Genomic DNA, 21,650 nt, shown 5'->3' with positions numbered 1-21,650 from the left:
AGAGCCTGGTGTCAGGGAGCCGGATGTGCTTGTGGCCGTCTGTCACTCAGGGTTCTGGCCATTATTTTCTTAGCAAAAGAAGCCTGCTTCCCTGAGCATCAGTTCAAACCCTTTGGTCACCATTTCTGGTGGAGACCTTGTCTCTCTGGCTCTTGTCACCTTAACTCAGCTTCCATCTTGGTTCTTCCAAGTAAGTCTCTTTCCGTCAGGCTTCAGGTCATCATTGAAGATGTGTTTACAGGAGGATCACTGCCCTTCTGTGGATGGACCCTTTGTCCTGGTGCATTTAGACCACAAACTTAAGCCAGAAATTCCTTTCTTGAAATGTCACAGTTGTCTGAATCTCCTCCCATCCGGATTCTCTCTGAACGTGATAAACCTGCCTGGGAGTGACCAAGATTAGAATCTTAGCTGGAGGTCAGCAGAGGGGAATTTTATCTTAGAGCTTATGGCAGATAAACCCACTTATAAGGGCAGGTTTTTTTTGCAGAAGATTGCCTCCTGAGGCTTGTGGGTAGGGTCCTGCTCAGAGGGAGGGGACTCACAGGACCTGTGGATGTTTTCAAGTTGATGTGTTTGCTACGTGGCCCTTGATTCCTTCTTTCAGCCAGCCAGCTGCCAAATTTCTGAGCATGGCTGCTGTAGGTTCTTTGCGGGTAGAACGGAAGTGCAGTAGTGGGAAATTCTGCCTGTGCCCTGTACCCCTCCACCCTGGCTCCATAATCTGATTCTCTGGCAGCACTTGTAGGGCTTTCTGCTCATCTTTATCCCCTCTTTGCATTCCCCCATTAACCAGGCACAGAGAAAGCCTGCTTTCTGGGCTCATGACAGCTCCCTCCCCACACCCGCCGTAGAGGAGAGGGCAGGGAGTGTTTTGTTTTTTTTTTTAACCTTTATTTATTTATTTATTTAGAACCACTCTGAGCAGCATGTGAGATCTTAGTTCCCTGACCAGGGATTGAACCTGTGCTCCCTGCAGTTGGAAGCACAGAGTCTTAACCTCTGGACCACCAGGGAAGTCCTGGTCTTCCCGCTTCTGACTCTTTTGAAAAGAGGAGGTAACCTGGTCTTCGGGGAAAAAAGGAGTATCAGTGTGAATCTTTTAATTACTCACGTGCCACTCGGGCCAGACGACTGATGCACACTGATTGGGAATTTGGGATCAGAGAGACAGGGAGCTAAGGTTTCTGGGGGTTCGAACGGACAACCATGGGATGAGACCTGGTCTGTGCGTGCCCTCCAGGAGCCCTGTGGTGGGTGTGGCTGTGGAGAGCCTGGTGATGTTGAGAATTTCAGACCCGCCTCCTCTGCCTCCCCAGGAGAAAACAGTCTGAATTAAATTGTAGCCAGGCCTCTTCCTCCTCTGTGCAGGGTCCTCTGTGGAGCCATTTCGAGTGTGTTCAGCATGTGGGGAGAGACTAGCCTGGCCAAAGCAATGCCAGCCATTCCAGGGAGATTGTGGAGCCAGCTCTGGCCTGAGCCCTTTGCCCCGACTATGTCCCTGGTCCAAGAAGATGGCTGTTCTGGTGCATGAATGGAGGCAGGGGAGCTGGAGCTGGCCTGAAGTCCCCCAGACCTGGGGTTCTCTGGTGCTGGTTCCTGGGCATCTGACACAGTGCTGCTCTTCCAGGGACTATGGCTTGATCACTCTCCTGTTCAAGTGACTCCCAGGATTCCTCCAAGAAACCTCAGCACTCTGGGGGACACAGTTTGAAAGGCCCAGTCTCTCGGTCCACTAAATGCCAACCCTCTTCTCTGCCCATCAGGATCACTTTCAGTTCAGTTCAGTTGCTCAGTCGTGTCTGACTCTTTGCGACCCCATGGAACACAGCACGCCAGGGCTCCCTGTCCATTTCCAACTCCCAGAGTTTACTCAAACTCATGTCCATTGAGTTGGTGATGCCATCCAGCCATCTCATCCTCTGTCGTCCCCTTCTCCTCCTGCCTCCAATCTTTCCCAGCATCAGGGCTTTTTCAGATGAGTCAGTTCTTTGCATCAGGTGGCCAAAGTATTACAGGATCACTTTAGAGGATGCCAACTCGAGTGCCATTCTGCGGTGCTTCTGAATTGAGTGCCAGGGCGTGGTCAGGGTGCTGTGTTACTCTAGGAGGCTGGTCTGTCTTTTTTTTAAATCAGTCCTGGGGAGATGATTTCTCAAGGAAGCAGCAGAAGGTATAAATTACGTTTCACTGAAAATCATCAAGACTATATATACATATATATATATTCAGCTACAGCAGCAAGTCTCTTGCAAATAAGGACTGATATGAGATGCAGGCAGGTTGGAAAGAGTCACAGTGAGGACCTGCAGCTGGCTTGATTGACGGTCACAGAGGCACGTGCACTTGGCTTTCTCCTGGTTTATAGGGGAGAGGGGTGGAAGAGCAACAGTTATTCTCAGAGAGCTGTACCCCAAGGGGGACAGTTTTAAGGTGACTGATATCCACCTTGGAATGGACGAGTTTCTTGTTAACCTGCTTCTTAGTAAGTATTCCGTGTATTTCCACTGAGCCAGGAACCCCAGGCTTAGGGCTGGTGTCTCCACTCTGCCCTAGCCTCTTGTTGCCGTCCACAATGTCCTTCTGAGTCGAACAGAACTCTCTCCACTGGCTCCTTGCCATCCCTGTGTGAGGCTGCTCCTTGTGGGGATAAGTACGGGGCTTTATAAACCTACCCCCGCCTCCTCACTTGCCCTCTCCTGGCGCACAACTCCACACCCCCCTGCCTTTGCACAGCTGCACCTCTCTCTGGGGTCCCTTCCCCCTCTGGCCTGTCTGGGGAATGATAATCCCCCTCCAGACCCAGCCCAACTGTGGCCTTTGACCTCTCCCCAGGTGAGCAGGTCATTCTTCCTTGGCTTTCCTAGGGCTTCCTGCTGTGATGGCCCTGACCAGACTGGGTCAGTCACTCCCGTCCTGCACTCTGAGCTCCTCCGGTGCAGACAATGTGCGCCTGCATTGTCCTGAATCTCTGTGATGCCCAGCTTGACACAGTGCTTGGCATCCGTGAGATTTGGCTGGGTAACTGTTGGATGACCAGTTGGGTAGACAGATGAACTAAAGAATTTGAAGTGAGAGCTTGCCAGATAACAATAAAATTTTTTTTTAAAAAAAAAGGTGATGAGTGAAGTGAAGTCAGTAGAGTGACTTTAGAAGAAGAGGAGGTCAGGACACAGACACAAAGGGGAAAGCTCAGGAAGGAGACAGCTGTCTGCAATCCAAGGAGACAGGCCTCTGGAGAAACCAGCCCGGCTGACACCTTGATCTTGAACTTCAACCCTCCAGAACAATAGATTTCTGCTGTTTAAGGCCCTCGGCCTGCAGTTCTGGCCACTGGAGCTGACTCCTGTAGGGCCCTAAACCTATATTTGGGTGGGAGACTTATTTATGTAATTCTGTGTGGGATTGACATATAACAAGACTGAGCACCAAAGAATTGTTGCCTTTGAACTGTGGTGCTGGAGAAGACTCAAGAGTTTTTTGGACAGCAAGGAGGTCAAACCAGTCAATCCTAAAGGAAATCAACCCTGAATGTTCATTGGAATGACTGATGCTGAAACAAGCTCCAGTACTTTGGCCACCTAATGTGAAGAGCCGACTCATTGGAAAAGACCGTGATGCTGGGGAATATTGAGGGGCAGGAGGAGAAGGGGACGACAGAGGATGAGATGGTTGGATGGCATCGCTGACTCAATAGACGTGAGTTTGAGCAAACTCCAGGAAGTGGTGAAGGACGGGGAAGCCTGATGTGCTAGTGTCCATGGGATTGCAAGGAGTCAGATACATCTGAGCTACTGAACAACAACATATGGGATCAACACTTTGGACGTGGCGGTTGTCCTGGTTTTCTCCTTCACATGTGTCCCCTTGTGAACACATGATATGTTTCAGATCCTACACTAGAGTATGAGCCCCATGAGGACAGAGCTGTGCATCAGTTTGTTTGCTGTAGGGTTCCTAAAACCCAGCACACATGAGGGCTCATGTAGAAGCTGAAATGTCTTTTGGATGAATTCTGTCTGAAACAATGGCCTGAAAGTCACATAACTCACTCTGGGTCTAAATCCAGAAGTTTGCATTAAAATCACTGGTTTTCTGTGTTCAGCTCTCTGCTTCAGGCTCACCGCACAAGGTGGCTTCCTGCTCTGTGTCCCCTGTCTCTCTAATCTCTACCCAGCCACCAAAGGTGATTAAAATGTATGAAAAAATCAGAGGAGAGTTCATTTATTAGTTTTTCTTTACTCTCGGTGGGCTGAGCCACAGATTATATTCAGCTGGGTCATGTCAGTCAATGAGTTTGAGTGCTGCGACCTTCCCAAGGGTTAACCCAGTGAGGCCAGGGATTTGCTTACTGCAGCATGCCTGACACCGATGACAGTGGCTGGTCCAGAGCTGGGGACTTACTCATGTTTAGGAAATCAGCGACTCTGTCAGTATAAAGGTGAAGTGAAGGTGTTAGTCTCTCAGTCGTATCCGACTCTTGCACTGTAGCCCATCAGGCTCCCCATCCATGGGGTTTCCCAGGCAAGAACACTGGAGTGAGTTGCCATTCCCTTCTCCAGGGCATCTTCCTGACCCAGGGATTGAGCCCAGGTCTCCTGCCTTGCGGGCAGATTCTTTACCATCGGAGCCATCAATATAAAGGGCAGACAGGTGAATGCTTGGCATTTCCTGGTGGGGTCAGCTGGGGTCTTTTCTGCAGGAAAGCCACCCTGTGCCTCCGAGCTCCCACTGTCCCTGATCACTGGCCTGTTTTCCCCCTCAGGCTGCTGCTGGTGGCCCCTTGTCTGCAGCCCCCTGATGAAGGCACCCTCACCTCCTCAGTGTAAGAGGAGAGGTCTGCTTCTATATAGCGCAGCTTGGCTGGTCTGATGTGTGGAGAGGGTCCCTTTATTTGGAGAAACTCATGACTTGCCTGGGAATTTTTGACTCCTTTATCTTCCTCTTCCTTTGCATCTGGTTTTCTCATTTTTGTTTTTATCCCTGACTGCCTTTAAAAAAAAGTTTGTGGTTAAACTCACATACCACATCACACTTTACCATTTTAAAATATACAGTTCAGTGGCATTTAATACATTTGCAGTGTTGGGCAGCCACTGCTGTCCTGTTCCAGAACATTCTCATAATTCCCTTAAGAAGCCTTGTGCCCATTAAGCAGTCATTTCCCATCCCCCTACACTCCCCAGTCCCTGCCAACCACTCATCTCTTTTCTGTCTGTGGAATCAGTGGAACCGAGCAACGTGTGCTCTTCTTGTGTCTCGTTTATTTCACTTATCTTGATGTCTTTGTGGTTCATCCATGTTTCAGCATGTGTCAGGACTTCATTCTTTTTCATGGCTGAATAATATTACATCATAAGGATTCACCACGTTTGCATATCATCAGCTGATGGTCTTGTGGGTTGTTTCCACATTTTGGCTGTCGTGACTAGTACCATTCACTACTACTGTCTCTGGTTCTGCTTCCAAATGCTCTTTAATTTTCTGTCCAGAATGCATAAGTTACCTCTGGTAGCAAAAGCATTGTAAAATGAGAAGGCAGAGTCCTGGTGCTCTGTTCGTACTCCATTTCTGAGATTGTGTCAAGCCTCAGTTTGCTCATTTCCAAAATGGGTATAGGATTCTCAGCTTTCCTTACTCAGCCAGAATGTTGTATGAGGCACACGTCGTAGAATATGAGTTTAAGCCTTTTCCAGGCTAGGAAGTCAGATGTCAAATGAGAGTCACTGATGTTCCTCATTTTTTCCTATGCTTTTTCTCACTTTCCGTTTTTCCCTCTGCTTCCTCTTTTTTTTTTTTTTTTTTGCTAATGGCTGCCTGTGGATTCCCTTTTCCTTTCTTCTCATTTCCTCTTTCTTCAGCTGGCTAGGGATGTAGGAGGTGGTCTTCTGCCAGTGATGTGCTGGATGTGAATAAGAAGATGGATGCAATATGGGCATCCTTGGAAAGGGAGGGTGGTGGGTGGCAGAAGCTGGCAGTTAGCAGAACTGGCTGGGTGATGGGGTGAAGTCAGCCACTGGACCCAGTGGTAGAACATGGGCTGAGACATCCCTGCCGTTTCCTTGGCCTTGGCTTTAGAGACTCCATTTACAGGCAGTTTTGAGGCCTTTTGCAGTCTAGAAAGTAGCCGGTTTGATGGATACTTAGGCAGATATTAGAATCCAAATAAGCAGACCCAAGGGACACTTGGAGGAAAGCCGCAGATGGAGGTTACGCTTTTCATGGTGTTTTACTTTGCAAATGCTACATCTTCTGCAGTCCTGCGTGTTGTTTTCCCAACTGAAGTTTAAGCTTCTTGAAGGCAAGGGTGATGGTCCTCTTGTTTATTTCTATCCCCTGCGCTTGCACATGGTGTCCTTCAGAGATTCTGGACATAAGTGGTGTTGAATCTACATGATAAGAACTTTGTTTAGTCCTACAGTGGTTGCAGGGGGCTTCCACACGGAAGTTTTCGTGTGTCTTCTCAACAGCCTGGCAAGGTGAATTCTGTTTCTCAAATCTACAAAGGCTTAGAGAGGTTATGGAACTTGCTCTGGATACACAGCCAGCTGGAGGGGCAGTTGGCTCCCTGCTTGCAGCAGCAGGGAGGTTTTACATTGGATAAAAACCGTGTGGCAGCACTTATTTGAGGAGATGGGAAATCAATGCTTGTGCAGTTAGACCCCATTCATTTTGGAGATCTTTTTTTTTTTTTTTGGACATCTTAGAATTTCCAAGTCTAGAAGAAGTTCTGTTGGAGTTGCAGGTGGCCTTCCCTATTACTCAGTCAGTATAGATTCCTCTTTTCTCAACAAACTTTAGAGATGGCTCAAGGAAAGCTGATACTCTGCTACCTTGGTGTGTTCCTCATTTGCTACCAGTGGAGCTGATTTAAGGACCTGTTGTCATTCCTGGTGACAGCCTTGGAGCCAGCTCTCAATGACGTTGCCATTTGGAACAGGGTTCTGGGGTCACTGTCGGCATGCTGGGTTGGATGAAGTCGCTGAGAAGTCTGGCTCCGATGGGTCTTGCAGGGGGGATGAGTGTTTTGGAGTGAGAGAGCTCATGGGGAGAGCGTGCCTGGAGGAAATTGGGTCAAGATGTTCAGTTTTAACACCTCTGATTTTCTTCCAAGTCGAAGAAGGAAAAGATTCTGATTTAAGGGATGAAGGGAGATTTAGGGTTTTCCATGAATAGAGCTCAGAGCTCCATGGAGCCTAGGTTCTTCATGGCTCAGGTGAAGCTGCAGAGGGAAAAACCATGCCTGGCATTTAGGAGAGCCATGTGCTTGGCTGGGCAAATTGCTGAGCTTAGAAACCACATGAACTGGTAGGGTTCATGCTCAACTACAGAAAGTGCCACTGCCTTTGAGTTGTTCAGGAATGTGTGTACATGTATTGTTGGGGAGGTGGAATTTTTAAGCTTACAGGTCTTTCCCAAGGTGACAGAACAACTCAGTATAGTTAAATGGCACTTCCTCCCCACTGGAATCCTTAGGCGTGTTAACAAGATGAGTTCAGGGCATCATGGAGTTTGCATTTTAGTGTCCATGGGGTCACAAAGAGTCGGACACAACTGAGCAGCTTCACTCACTCACTCACTGAAGGCAGCAGACCATAAACAAAACTGAGCTGTGTAGTGACTAAGAAGATGTGAACGGGATGGGCAAGGAAGGACATTTGAGCAAAAGCCTCTGGAAGAGGGAGTAAGACTTTGGATTTCTGGGAGAAGACTGTTCTAGCCAGTGCAAAGGCCCTGTGGCCTGAGCATACTTTGAATTCAGAGCAGCAAGATCAGTGTGGCTGGGCCAGGTGAGGAGCTGGATTTGGGCTAGGGAGTATTGGAGGGGAAGGGCACCAGGGCACGCGGACCTTGGAGACCCTCAGGAGGTCCTAATTTTTACTTTGGGGTTCTAGGGGGAACTGTTAAGTAGAGATTTGAGTTGACCTGATTTGTTTATTTTTCCCCCATTTTATTTGTTTATTTTTGACTGTGCTGATCTCCACTGCTACACGAGCTTTTCTCCCAGTTGTGGCGAGTGGGAGCGCTCTCTAGTTGTGGTGTTTGGACTTCTCATTGCCGTGGCTTCTCTTATGGAGCATGGGCTCCAGGGCGTGCAAGCTTCAGTTAAGGCGGAGCACAGGCTCACTAGTTGTGGCTCCCAGGCTCTAGAGCACAGGCTCTTGTGGTACACGGGCCTAGTTGCTCCGAGGCACCTGGGATCTTCCCAGACCAAAGATTGAGCCCGTGTCTCCTGCATTGGCAGGCGGGTTCTTTACCACTCAGCCACTGGGGAAGGCCTGCTTTTCTGTTTTCTGCTGCTTTAAGAATGGGTGTGGGGGATGTAGATGCAATGGGGGGAGAGAGTGAAAAGAAGGAGATGAGTAAAGACATCATCACAGCAACACAAGTGAGAGGTGATGACGGCTTTGACCAGGTTTGTATAGTTGGATTTTGGCTGTAGTTTGAAGGCAAAGCCAGTGGGATTTGGTGATGGATTGGATGTGTAAGGTTTGAAGAGAGCTTAAAGATGATGTCAAGGTTTTTGCTTAAGTGGCTAGATGGAAGGAGCTGGTATTAAATGAGAAGGTGAGGACTGGAAGTCGTGGATATTGGGAGGATATCAAGAGTTTGGGCATGTCAAGTTTCAGATTCCTATGTATAGTCGAGTCATGATAGTGAGTAGGCGTTTGGAAAGAGGATGCTTGAATTCAGGCGAGAAGTTGGCTACTGTTGTGACTTTGAAGTCTTTCTGGTGTAGATGGTCCTCAAGCTGCTGTTCTGAATGAGGTCGCCTGGGGAGTTTGGTGGATAGAGAAGCAGGCCAGGGGTAGGGCCCAGAGACACCCTAAAGGGGGTGAGGAGGAAACCAACCTCAAAGGAGAAGGTTCAGCCATGGGGAAGATGGGAGGGAAACCAGAAGACCAGGGCAGCCTCACTGAGCTCTGAGACTGCAGCTCAGGGTCCTTGAGACTTGGGGCTCTCAACTAGGCAGCATTAAGCACACTGTGTGCGCCTGCACAGCTGTATTCGGCACTTTGCATGGACTGTAGCCGGCCAGGCTCCTCTGTCCATGAGATTTCCCAGGGAAGAATACTGGAGCTGGTTGCCATTTCCTTCTCTAGGGCGTCTTTTTGACCTAGGGCTCAAACCCACATCTACTGCACTGGTAGGCAGATTCTTTGCCACTGAGCCACTTGGGAAGCCCATTAAGCACTAGGCACACCCCAGACAGTGTTTGAGATGAGGTTTGCAGGTTATAGGATGATTAGAATTTTCTTCTGATTTTTGCATCCTTTTGGGTCAAACACAGTCATCTTAGCATGGCTTTAGTCATATTTGCATTTCCTGTAACCCCTCACCCTCACTGCTAGGCCTCACTGGCAGCCTCATCCACAAATAGTTTGGGGAAGGAGCTTTTAATTATTAAGTTTTAACCACACAAATCACATATGAATTAAACTTTATATCCACAATGGGTGGGCTTCCCAGGTGGCGCAGTGGTAAAGAATCCGCCTGCCAATGCAGGAGATGTGGGTTCCATCCCTGAGTCAGGAAGACCCCCTGGGGGGAGGGGGAAATGGCAACCCACTCCCGGGTTTTTGGGTGGAAAATTCCATGGACAGAGGAGTCTGGCGGGCTACAGTCCATGGGGTCGCAAACAGTCCGATGCAACTGAGTGTGCACACATACTCCACAATGGGCGGAAGGGAATTATATTTTGGATGGCAAGGATGTTCCGGGTCTTATTTGTGGTTTGTGACCATCCAAAAGCTATTTTTTGAGGAAAGCGTTTCCAAGTAAGCTGAGAACAGCATACGCCTCACCCTAAACACCTCAGCATACTGAGATGGTTAGTAGCAATAACCACAGTATGATGTTGGCAGTTGTTTTATTCTTTTGAGGTTAAATTTGCATACTGTCAAGTGCGTATATTGTAAGAGTCATTTGTTGAGTTTTGACAACTGCCTACACCTGTGTAGCCCCAGACCCTATCAAGTTCCAGAACATGACTGTCACCCACAGGCCCCTTCCTCTCTTGGCCCTCACCCTCACCCACCAGAAGCAACCTTGGCTCTGATTTTTTTTTTTCTACTCTAGAATCTCACTGTGGTTTTAATTTGCATCTTCCTGATGACTAATGATGCTGTTCACCTTTTAAGATACTTACAGGCCATTACGGTTCCCCCTCCCGTTAACATGTCTAAGGATGACTTTTAATTTGAGGGTGGGGGGCCCATGAGGGAAGGAGTCCAGTTGATTGGCGGGGGTACCAAGAGTATATTCCTGTAACAGTATGATTCCAAGGTGTCTGCCATTAATTGAATGGCATATCCTATGAGACTTTCCAACAAGGAAATGCTGATATGTTAAGAAATCCGAAAACCAGGTGGAGGAGTGAAAATTTGAAGCTTGTCACTCGAAGCCTTATCTTCTAATCATTTCCAGTTATAGAACTTTGCTTCCAGTGAGTGTCAGTCTAGCAGAAGGACTCAAAATCATTAGTAGATTCATAAAGAGATTTGACCAGCAGCTGCTAGAGGAAGTATGGCTTTGAGTTCCCCATGCTAGTGTCAGACTGGTCCTTGTATTGTCAGGCGAGGGTGCTGGCGCAGGCGTGGAGGTTCTCAGGGCAGTTGACAAAAAGGGATTAAAAAAAAAATTTCCCTGGTCAACTGCAAGTTTGGCTTATCTTGCATTTTAGAGCTTCAGGTCTTGTCCCACCATCTGTGGGCAAGGATTCTGGTTTTGCTGCAGGCTTGTAAGTGGTGGGTATTGGGTTGGCCAAACAGTCCATTAGGGTTTTTCCATAACATCTGATGGAAAAACCTGAACGAACTTTTTGGCCCACCCAGTATTTCCTCCTCCTCCTCGGGCCCCATCTGTCTGATCACACAGCTGCACGCATGTGGCCTTGTGACAAAGAGTGGGCTGTATTGGGGGAGGGGGGAAGTGAGGTCACCCACATCCTCACTTAGTTGTGTGTCTTATCAGCTGTCATTTTGTAAAGGAGCTATTGGTTGGGGGCTGGGGGGAGGGAAGGTGGTCACCAGAATGTTCTTCCAAGAAACCTGTCCTCAGTGACAGCTGTGTCTGAATTACACCACTGAAAGGTGTATCCATCAGAGTGTGGAGGGCAAAGAAACCTCTTAATTGTGGAGGCAGTGAGGAGTTTAAAGAAGGGACTTTTCCCAGAGATGTAGGTGGACTAGGGGATGGTGAAGCAGGCCCTGGGAGGCAAGGGAAAGGAGTGGTGACAGGAAGCTGGAGAGAGGTCTGTAGCTGGAGGGGCAAACTGATGGAAAGATGCTGCAGCCAACCACAGCCCGCAGAGAGGGAGCAGGTGGAAATCCCCAGATCTCGTTCTCCTCCTGAACCCTCACCTCCCACCTGTCTCCCCAGCTGGCTGACCCCCGCCTTGTGAACCAGTGGACAGGGGAGTCCTTAGCTGCAGTTCACACAGGCTGGCCTCCCAGTGCACAGAGCAGAGAGAAGGGCCAGTGCAGATGCCAGCATGTAGGTGGAGAGTCACCAGCCCAGAGGTGTTTTCCAGACCTTTGTCTCATGTTAAAATGGCACTTACTTGCTTTTGGAGAAGGACATTTAAAACCCTCTTGGAGAATTCTTGGAGAATTCAGAAGAGAGCCTGGAAACTGATATGAGATAAAATGCAAATACAGAGTGTGTGGATCTTGAACATAGAGATCTTCCTCAGCTTGCTTTTAAGTCAGGAAACATGGCAGAGGGGGTCCTGTGGGTCGTGTTGTCAAGGGGCTGGGTGGAGCAGAGGCACCTTGGAGGGATTGTGGGTCTAGGAGGTAGGGTGAGCCAGAAGGACCTCCCTGGGCTGGAGGTAGCTGGCAAGTCCACTCTTGTTATTCGGTTGCTAAGTCGTGTCTGACTCCTTGCCACCCCATGGACCGTAGCCTGCCAGCTTCCTCTGTCCATGGGATTCTCCAGGCAAGAATACTGGAGTGGGTTGCCATTTTCTCCTCCAGGGGATTTTCCCAACCCAGGGATCGAACCCTAGTCTCCTGCATTGGCAGGCGAGTTCTTAACCACTGAGCCACCCAGGAAGTCTGGGAAGTCTACTTACTAGGGAAATACGATTACATATCAAAAAGAGATGGAGAGGGATGTCTCCAGCGGTCCAGGGGTAGGACTTGGTGCTTTTACTGCTGAGGGTGCATGTTCAATCCCTGGTCAAGGAACTAAGATCCCACAAGTTGCACAGTATGGCCGAAACAAAACAAAAGAGATGGCGAGAGAGGAAGGACGTGGCAGAGCCTAGGTTGTACTGAACAAGAAGGAAAACTCAACTCAGAGTGGAGAAGCAGCCGGCCAGGTCAAAGGTCAAGAACCCAGTGTCTAGACTGGCTTGTGGTACATGAAATACAAGGGCCAGGAAGGGGAAGGCTGTGAAGTGAGCTGAGCCTAAGTCAGTTCCTGGTGGGAGAGGTTATTCCATGGAATCTCAACTCCAGATGATGCTTAGCCATGGCTGTGGAAGATAATGGTCCCCAGTGCAGGGTTCTGCTGCCACATAATAGCTGTGGGACCACAGGCAGGTTACTTAACCTTGTTGTATCTCAGGTTTCTCATCTGGAAATGAGACCATTTTAATACCCATCTCATAGGGTTGTATTAAAGTTCTAGTGAGTCAGTAGCCATGAACCTTAAAATTATGCCCAGCATGGAGTAATTGGGCTTCCCTGGTAGCTCCGTTGGTAAAGAATCCGCCTGCAATGCAGGAGACCCGGGTTTGATCCCTGGGTAAGGAAGATTCTCCTAGAGAAGGAAATGGCAACCCACTCCAATATTCTTGCCTGGAAAATCCCATGGACAGAGGAGCCTGGCAGGCTACAGTCCATGGAGTTGCTGGTAGTCAGACACGACTTAGCAACTAAACCACCGCCACCACCACCACCACCACGGAGTAATTAGGCAATTAGTGTTATCTGTTAACATGATTGTCATTTGAAAAAATATTGTTCCAGCCTCAGGAATTAAACCAGCATCCCCTGGAGGCAGGGCTTAAGCATTGTGCTATTTTTAAGCTCTCTGGTGAGTTGCTGGAAACCATAAGCCACTGCTTTGTGGTTTAACCTTCAGGTTCTCTGAAGGCTGCTTCTGAACTGAAAAGGACCAAGTGGAACAGTTTTGGGGGCAGGGAGAAAGGAAAGAGAGGTCCCACCAGGGAGAAGAAAGTGGAAAGAACCTATGATCCAAACTGATCTTTGAGATCAATTGGGATCCTTGAGATCGCAGCAGAAAGTGAGCCAGAGAAATTGGCTTGAGTTAACATCTATTTGGAGGCTGCCTTTTTCACAGAGGTGGCTTTTTGAAGCGCAGCAATAATTTACACTTCAGTATGAACAGGTACTAGGATTCTCTGGTTTTGAATAGGGTGCAGCTGGGGGGCTTTAGGAGGGCACAGGTATCAGAAGGAAGAGTGTTGGGGAAAGGGAGGTGGAGGAAGAGGAGAACTTCTTACATCAATGTTTTCTCATCTTGAAGAGTCAGTGGTAGGTAGGATTTAGGACTGGAGGTTCCATGAAGCTTTGTGGAGATGAGTTTTAGGGGTGTTTATGTCTGTATGGCTTAGGTAGGGGTTGATGGTGGTGCCCCTTTTATGAAACGCTTCTACAGGGTAGGTTTCCCAGAACACAGTGCAATAAACATCTTTTTTCAACTGTAATGAAGATATTGTCCAGGTGGCTTGGAGCATCACAGAGCAGTAGCATCTTGGAAAGTATGTGAGAGGCATCTGACATACACCTCCCTGAACTGGCACTGTTAAAGCACATATGTTAAGAGAGAGAGGTCCTTGAAGGCAGGGACTATCTTTTTTCTGTGATTTTTTTTTTTTAACTTTAAAATTACTAATTTATTTATTTTGGCCGCAGTTCGGGATCTTAGTTCCCAGACAAGGGATCAAACCTGTACCCCCTGCAGTGGAAGTGCAGAGTCTTAACCACGGGACAGCCAGGGAAGCCCTTCTTCTGTGATTTTTAATATGATCTCTTGTACCTGGGCGCTGAGAGTTGAGGAGTTGATACTTGAGTTTACATCTTGACTGTGTGACCTTGACTGAGTCACTCGGTCTAGGTGGACCTGATTTTGTCAGGTGTAAAATTAAGCTAACAATAATGAGAGCTGTAAGGGTTAAGAGATCAACATACGTGAAACCACCTCTGCACTGCGAAGTGAAATCACAGAAACTCAGGGTATTGTTATCCATCCTCTTGTATCCCACCAGGATGTCTTAGCTAGTGCTGAGCACATAATTGTTTCCTGATAAAATCTCTTTGGGCAGCTGATTGCTTTCCAAAGTGTGTTGCTATAGATTTGGGTTTACCCCGCCTATTATGATAGTCTATGCCTCATCTTTTGAGGGGACTCACCCCTCTTCTCTTTATCCCCAACCCTGTAGTTGGGGTAGTCCTGTAGTCCTGGTGGGGCTTATCCAAACAAGGTAAGTTGCTAAGCTGGGAGGAAGTTACCAATTGCCTCCTAAATTGCGGAGGTGCTACCTGCAGAGGACGGCCAATCAGAGGGGAGAAATGGCGCCCTGTTGACACTGTGTGAGCCCCTGGAGCAAGTCATCCCTGAACTCCACCAAGTAATAGGCATTTATACACCCCTACCCCTACCCCCTCCCCACCCCTTTTGGCTTAAACTTGTGGGTTACTGAAAGTCTTGGCTCTCTTTCCCTTCCATCCTGGAAGGCAGCAATGATCTCTTGTCCTGTTAGCAAAAGGGAAAGAAAGAGGATGTCACAAGTAAAAAGTCAAAACTGGAAGCTTCTATTTAACATATATACACAGTATCTTCCTGTAAGCAAATGCTATGCCGCCACTGAATGATGTAGCAGAATATTTAATCAGGAAAAGTCTCACCAAGGAATAATGAACATGTGTTAGTCTTGCAGTTAGAAAACAATCTTTGGAAGAAGTCTTGCATTAGGAAGAGGGCTCACCCGTCAGGTCTGGGGAAGCTCAGAGCCAGCCCTCACTGATGAGTTTTTTTCTTTCATTTTCTTATTTAGCAAGCACTCGTAGAGTACTTGCTACGTGCCAGGTGTTGTTCTGACTCCTCTAATCCTCACAGTGACTTCATGAAGTAGTTTCTACCATTGTCCCCATTTTACAGGCAAGGAAACTGAGGCCTAGGAGTAAAATAGCTCTTCTGTAGTCATCACAGTGGCTGGATTAAAGCCCAACAGCCACTCCCCCAAGTTATGCTCCAAACGACCCCAGGATGCTGCCTTTCACAGGCACATGTTAACTACTGTATGAAAGGAAAGTTATTTTTTAAACACAGGGATAGACATTCATAGAGAAAAGACAGTGTGAAGAGATAGAGATCAGTGAGATAATTCTTTTCTTTTTTTTCTATTACATTTTGCATGTGTGCTAAAAGTAGCTTCAGTTGTGTCTAACTCTTTGCGATCCTATGGACTGTAGCCCACCAGGCTCCTCTGTCTGCGGGATTCTTCAGGCAAGAATACTGGAGTGGGTTGCCATTTCCTTCTCCAGGGGATCTTCCTGACCCAGGGGTTGACCTTTAATCCGCTTTAAATTTACCCGTTCTTTGTTTTAGTTGCTATATTTTTTCGGTTTTCACATTTCAGGTGTCCTCTTTTTCTGATATATTGTCACTGTTTACAGTTTCTGATTACCTCCTGAGATTTTTATGCTTGTCTTCAACTCCTTGAGCATAACGTGCCTAATAATTTGACGGAATATATCTTCTGATTGCAAAAAAAAAGAGAAAAAGCCCACTACCACTTGAACTTTGTTCAGTCATTCATTTTATTTTTCCTTAAGGATATAAACCAGTTAAGAGAAAGAAAGAAAAAAACAGAGAAAGGAAGGAAAAGTCAGATTCAAGAGGGGGAGGGGGAAGGGGTGGGAGGGAGAAAGGGAAAGAAAAAGTTAAACCGTAGGCAAGAACACGTGGGGTTGAAGGTAAGATGATGTCAGCTGTCCATGTCACCCCTGATTTTCTCTTGGGCTGTAGTGAAGTGAGTAACCCCTGTTAAGGCTGCCCTGTGCCTCTTAATGAGTTGACAGATCACTATTCCTAGCTCTTTGTTTTTATAGTACATTTTAAAAATTGAGATATAATTCACATACAATAGAATTCACCCTTTTCAAGTATGCACTTCAGTGTATATTCACTATTTAACCCTAGGACATTGCTGTCACCCCCAAAAGAAACCCTCTATCCATTCACAGTTACCCCCTTCTTCTCCCCTCCCTCATTCCTGACCACCATCTCTATGGCTTTGCCTGTGTTCGGCATTTCATATACATGGAATTACATACCATGTGCCTTTCCGTGTTTGGCCTTTTTTCAGCACGATGTCTTCAGGGTTCGTCGGTGTTGTAGCGTGTGTCAGCAGTCCGTTCCTTTTTATGGCTGAATAATATTCCACTGTGAATAGAGAACATCTTATGTATCCATCCTTCAGTTGATGGACAGTTGATGGGTGGTTGTTTTTGATTTGGGGCTGTTTTGAAGAATGCTGGTACACAGTTTGTGTGCACATTTTTGTGTGGCCAGTTTTCATTTTCTCTTGGCTGTATTACTCAGGAGTGGAATTGTGGGGTCACATGGTGAGTCTGGGCTTAACTTCTTAAGGAACTGCCAACCTATTCCCAGCTCTTTAACCTCTAGTCCTTAAATGTTATTTATGGAAGGCTGTAAAAAGATAACCTGCTGCTTCCATCTTTGGCAGTATCTGAAGTTCTCTGAGATGGGATATGGCTTGCCCTTAAAAATGGCCCCTCTTCTGTTGAAGCTGACGTGCCACGTGCCAGCCTTCTGCAGCAGGAGATTGGTTTGTGGTTCCTCCAGGCCACCAACGGTGATTCATGACCAGCAGAAAAGAGTCACCAGAAGACTGGTGTAGAGAAGGACCTAGGTTAATCCGAACCAACAGAGCCACTCCCATCCCACAAAAGTGACTCCCCCAAAACCAAGATGCACCTAAGACATTAAAAAAAAAAAGCCTAAAACAGGTGATCCTGACTCTTTCCTGAGCTGCTCAGTCAACAGTGCCTACTGTTGGCAATAATTAAGGTTTGCAGGAGCTTGAAGTTCTATTGTGTTCTCACTTGTAACTCATGGTGGGACCGTGAACTTGGGTGAGCAGTGACCCCTCCCATCCTCCTGCTTTTTCAGCCCAGGACTTGGGAGGCGTGTCATTTGTGATTTGCTCCAGGTTAGGAAGTGGATGTTGGTCAAGCACAGACTGAGCATTCAGACTCTTTGATGCAGAATTCTGTGTTCTTTTATTTCCAGCTCTTGGCAGTGCTCACACTCTTTTTAAAGTCTAGATAAAGGTACTCTGGTTTTCTTTTTGAAATCATCGAGTTAGTTAGAGTTGGAGCTTAGTTTGGGCATGCTTTGATAAAACTGTGGTTGGATCTTTGGCACGAGGGAGGAGGTGGCTGTGTGTACCCCCGACCCCATCCTGTGTGTACAAAGGCAGTTTACCCAGTATATTTTTACGAGTGTGTTTTCTGTGTTTATGTGTGAGGTTTCTTTACCGTGCTTGGCTGATCTTAGAGTCTCACTTTGAGCTCTAAGAGGAAATAGAAGGATGTTCCTGTTATTTTAATAGCTTGTAAATTCCAAGCTGCTAGATAGGTTCAGCTGGGATCAAACGTCGTTTACAGAAACTTTCAGGATGTTTCCTTTTGTCTGAGTGTTTTAAGAATCTACCTAATTGATGTTGTCTGGAAATTTTTGCAAGTTTTAGAGACGCAGCTATGTATTTATACTTCACTGTGATTAAACACAGGGACATATACATGCCTCTCCCCCCACCCCACCCCCCAAAAAACCCCAAACTTAACTGCTTGGCTTTGCTTGAAATCATGAAAACAACTATTCATGAGCCAACATCCAGACACATAGAGGACCTTGTGCAAGCAGAATGAACAAAATACTTTCAAATGTTGTTAAGCGAATTGGGAAGGTATGAATAAGAATATTGCCATTAACAAAAAATGTAAACTGGGTGACTCAGCATTTGAAGAGGGCTTTTGGATTTCCTCTTAGCTTTTTGAAATTTTTTATTTAATAGGTAAATCTCAATTTAGCATGCCCAAAGGAGCACAGATTCTGAAATAGTAGGTCCTAAAGTAAGGAATTTTTACCGTCTCGCTGCAGGAAAGGAGTGCCCTATTTTAAGCCATCATCCCCTGATAGTGATGTAGCCTGTTACATTCTGAGGTGGTCAGGTTCCAGCTGCAGTGCATCAGTGCAGAACAGGGGTCTCAGAGGCCCCCCGGGAGGGCCTGGGAGTCTGCATTTCAGGCAAGTTCCTAGTGATGCTTGTCCATGGCCCACACTTTGAGTAGCAGGGCCCTGGAGAACTCGCTTTCTGTCTTTTGAGAGGATTTTGCTTTGTAAGAAAAGATATGAAGGTCCGTCACAGTGTGGGAGACTCAGCCAGGACCTGGTCCTGGGGCATCTTTTCTTGGGTTGACCCGGGAGGTGGGCTGGGCTGGGTAGAACATTCCATTTCTTATCCATTCTTTCTGTTTGATACTGGTTTTGGTCACAAAACCTGTTGATTCAAAGGATGTGTGGCTCATGCCCTGGATCCTTCCCACAAAGCTCCTGCCTTTGGATCAGCAGGAGCAAGTTTCATCGTTGAGGTGGTTGCTCTTAGCCCCACGGAGACAAAATAATGTGTCTCTCCACCTCACTGAGCCCCTGGGCTTTGCTCTAGGATTATGCCCCTCTGAGTGCTGGGAGATAGCCCTCATTTCTGGGGGTCTGAGGGAGCATTGCCGTCATGCCCCCTCTCCCTGAGCCCTGGTCGCTCAGTGACTCCCCGGCTGCTTGCCCTGACCCAGCCATTCTGTCTGCCCAGCTGCAGGAGTGATGGTGTTCTTGGCAGGAACCAAGGACCCATGGGTACCCCTTTTCCCCACACCAGGACCAGGCCAACAATTAGGCTGCCGCACCTGTAGCAACTTGGAACCTGATCCTGGGGACCTGACTCTGCTTAACCTCAATGCTGCATATATGACAGACTGCCAAGGCCAAGGTGGGGCTTCAGCATCTGGTTTTAGGACCTTGAAGGTTTCTCCCCAGCCCCCGCCACCTCCTCCTTTAACTACATTTTCTAATGATGGGATTAGGGGCCCTTCTGGTCTTAGGTGCTGCCTACACTTGCCTGGGCACCTTTTCTTTGGACCAACCTGAGCATGACTCTCTCCAGGGAAACCTGGGGGTTCTGTCCTTTCTGCATCCCATTCCCAGTGCTTCTCTGAAACACAGTTTGTTTTCTCGCCTTTGCATGTACACTGGAGCGTTCTTTTTCAAAAATTTCATTTACTTATATTTGGCTGTGCTGGGTCTTTATTGGGCTTCCCTTGTGACTCAGCTGGTAGAGATTCTGCCTGCAATGTGGGAGACCTGTGTTCGATCCCTGGGTTGGGAAGATCTGCTGGAGAAGGGATAGGCTACCCACTCCATTATTCTTGGGCTTCCCTTGTGGTTCAGCTGGTAAAGAATCCGCCCACAATGCGGGAGACCAGAGTTTGATCCCTGGGTTGGGAAGATCCCCTGGAGAAGGGAAGGGCTACCCACTCCAGTATTCTGACCTGGAGAATCCCATTTGACCCTGCTCGTGGGCGTTTCTCTAGTGTGGTGAGTGGGGGCTGCTCTTCATTGCGGTGGCTTCTCTTCTCGCGGAGCACAGACTCTAGGCTCACAGGCTTCAGTAGTTGTGGCGCACAGGCCTAGTTGTCCCAGGGATCCAACCTGCGTCCCCTGCGTTGGCAGGTGGATTCCCAACTACTGGACCAACTGTTGGTTACCTTGAGGCTGATATCACAGCTTATGGGAAGCCCCACATAGTGTCTTCACCAATACCTGTCTCCATGCCGCTGGCAGATGGCTCTGGACACCAGGGTGTTTGCAGACTTGAGCTGAGCGATGCTGTCCGCCAGGGGTGGGATGCGTTTTTTTTTCCTATGGTTTCCCACCCTCTGCCTGGGACAGCCAGTCTTTCTTGTGCCATCTTGGAGGAATGGCCCAGCCATGGTTGAGAACTCCTTTTTGAGACCTTGCTATGCATCTACAGAAAACACTCCGTGTCTTTGGTACCAAGTGGCTTCTGTCGTGTGCTTTCCCCTAGCCTCCCCCCATGCTTGTCTCTGATTAGGGATTTGATATCCAGAGGATTCAGGTCAAGAGAGGCAGGGGCTGTTGCTCCCAAAAGTTGTATCTGCTGTATAGTTTTCTTCTAGTTGAAAGTCTATATGTTTTCTTAGAAATTCAATGTCCATAGATATCAATTTACATAGTCATTTCCCAGACCCTCTCTTATCTGATATCAGGGGTCCTGCAGAGATTGGCCACCTTGAGGCTGATTTCACAGCTTATGGGATTCACTCCGGTCTGATGGGTTCAAAACCACCAAGTGTATCCTGAGGTCTGGCATGCTGCGAGCGCTCATTCTCTTTCAGCTGGGGATGGTTCAGCCCCTGGGCCCAGCACTGCCCGTAAGCAGCAGAGGGCTGTCCGTCTTCTGTGCACATTTGATGAGCATTTTGGCAGCCATGGTCAGGACACGCTCCTGGCTCTATTTTAGGGGCAGTGAGGAGTGTGAATGGGCCCAGCCGCAGATTCCTCAGCTTGACACAGGGCCCCAAATGGAGCCAATCACCAGCCTCACCCCCCTCAGCTGTTGGGAGTCTTATGATCACATCTTGGTGGGCTGCTGGTTGACCACGCTCAGTCTTCTTCCTCCAAGCTGTCGGAGTGTGGAATCTACCACCTGGCTGGGGCCCTGACTGTTCCTAGCCCTGGCAGGGCAGCGTAGGGCTAGGGCTAGGGCCTGAGCCCTCTCCAACGGGCTCCTTTTTCCTCCACACTCACCGACTCAAACTGTAACACGCACCTGATCCAGGAGTCCTAGAAGCTGAAGGAGGACCTGGAGGGGGGTGGTGGGCCAGTTGCTGATGTAGGAGAACGGTGTAGGCGGTGGAGAGTTGCGGTCTGGCTGCTGCTTCGTGTCTATGACATGTCGGTGCATCACCTACGAGATGTGTGAACTGCAAGGTGACTGTCACTTCTCTTTTACCCTCCGACCTCCCAGGACTTTCCCTGTGGTCCTCCCTGACCAGAACATGCAGGAAAATGGGTTCTGAGAGCTGAAGTTCAGCCTCGCCAAGGTGACCCGTTAGAAATCCATGACACCAACAGAAGGCTGGCTGAGCTGATGGGCAGACGGCACATTTGGGAGTCAGAATGATCTAAAGTTAGGGAAATAGTTTGATCTGTGCCTCTTCCTTGAAGGGTCTTTGTGGACCTCCCCGGTGGCTCGGTGGTAAAGAATCCACCTACAGTGGAGGAGATTCAGGTTCGATTCCTTGGTTAGGAATATCCCCTGGAGAAAGAAATGGCAACCCATTCCAGTATTCTTGCCTGAAAAATCCCATGGACAGAGGAGCCTGGTGGACTACGGTCTGTGGGGTCACAAAGAGTCAAACATGACTGACTGACTAAGAAACCTACTGACCTTCTTTGTAGAGGGTTACTAATTGCAAGGATTATATTGAATCAAGGGTGTCAAGGGTCTCACTTTGCTCCTGGTTGCAGGGTAAGAAGTCTTGAGACCTTTTCACAGTTCTGGACGCTAT

General features: G+C 48.0%; 1 protein-coding gene across 4 annotated transcripts in view; it reads left to right on the top strand.

The window, feature by feature from the left end:
- GAS7 (growth arrest specific 7) overlaps positions 1-21,650 on the top strand; it is a 204,568-nt gene that overhangs the window by 14,475 nt on the left and 168,443 nt on the right. For 2 of the 4 annotated variants that reach the window (XM_012185726.5, XM_060395427.1), the window contains exon 1: positions 1-21,650. This exon is cut by the window's left edge and continues 14,475 nt beyond it; it is cut by the window's right edge and continues 22,096 nt beyond it. The exons of the other annotated variants lie outside the window; for them this stretch is intronic. The gene's annotated coding sequence lies outside the window, so the exon portion shown is untranslated. 4 annotated transcript variants of the gene reach the window in all.

The sequence above is a fragment of the Ovis aries genome, chromosome 11, assembly GCF_016772045.2.
Source record: "Ovis aries strain OAR_USU_Benz2616 breed Rambouillet chromosome 11, ARS-UI_Ramb_v3.0, whole genome shotgun sequence".
NCBI lineage: Eukaryota > Metazoa > Chordata > Mammalia > Artiodactyla > Bovidae > Ovis > Ovis aries.
Note: the sequence above shows the minus strand (reverse complement) of the source record. Positions and strands in the feature narration are given on the sequence as shown.